Source organism: Halyomorpha halys, unplaced genomic scaffold (assembly GCF_000696795.3).
Source record: "Halyomorpha halys isolate HHAL.00 unplaced genomic scaffold, Hhal_1.1 Scaffold336.1, whole genome shotgun sequence".
Lineage (NCBI taxonomy): Eukaryota > Metazoa > Arthropoda > Insecta > Hemiptera > Pentatomidae > Halyomorpha > Halyomorpha halys.
The window spans coordinates 380,658-381,531 of record NW_027107116.1 but is presented as its reverse complement, the minus strand read 5'-3'; positions in this window follow the sequence as shown (position 1 = coordinate 381,531).

Here is an 874-nt window from a genome sequence, read left to right as displayed (position 1 = left end):
ATGTTATTGCTAGAACTTCTCTACATCTTAGTTGTACCGAACAACACAGCTGAACTATAAAAATAATATTTAGTGTATTCATATAAATCATTATTCCTTTGTTAGAAGATTGTTAGTTGACTGTTCATCATTCATAGCACCAACATTCAAAACACGATTGACATATTAACTAAATACGGAAAAAAAAATCGTGGAAGAGCTTATTTAATTTGTCAGTTAAATATATTATGTATGAATAGTTCACAAACTGGAAGAAGACGCTTTTTGTTGATCGATGAATACATTAACTTTTGATAGAATATTTCTCAAATACATTCATTGATGCCAAAAATTTAAATTTAAAAACATTATTAGCAGGATGTAGTTAAATCTTATGTAGTAGATTTTTTAAAACTAAAAATTCAAATAAAATTTAATATTGTATCTCTAAAGTCGACATTCCATATCGTCGTTCAACCTCTGTCTTAAAAGTGCGAAAAAAGAAAGACCGCTAAGCTAAAAATTCTCAATAATCCAAGCGAAAACAATGTTACATATTTCCGGGCCACAAAAATTGAGACGTCTATATTCCTCAGAAATAAAAAAAAAAATAATATCTAAAAAATAAAATAATAGAGATAGAAAATAACAAAATCGAAAATAACATAAGAGAAATGTACAACGGTATTAACCGATCGTGGAAATTCCACTCTGTACTGAGGGATGTGAGAGATAAAAATAATAATACATTAGCTAATCCGGCAGATATATTGAATACTTTTAAGAAACACTGAACTGTGTTATTTTCACCTCCGAAAAAATTTGCAAGGTTCTAATTTAGAAAAATTTTGAGGTCATAAAAAAATATATAGAAAACCTATTAAAAGGTGGCTAA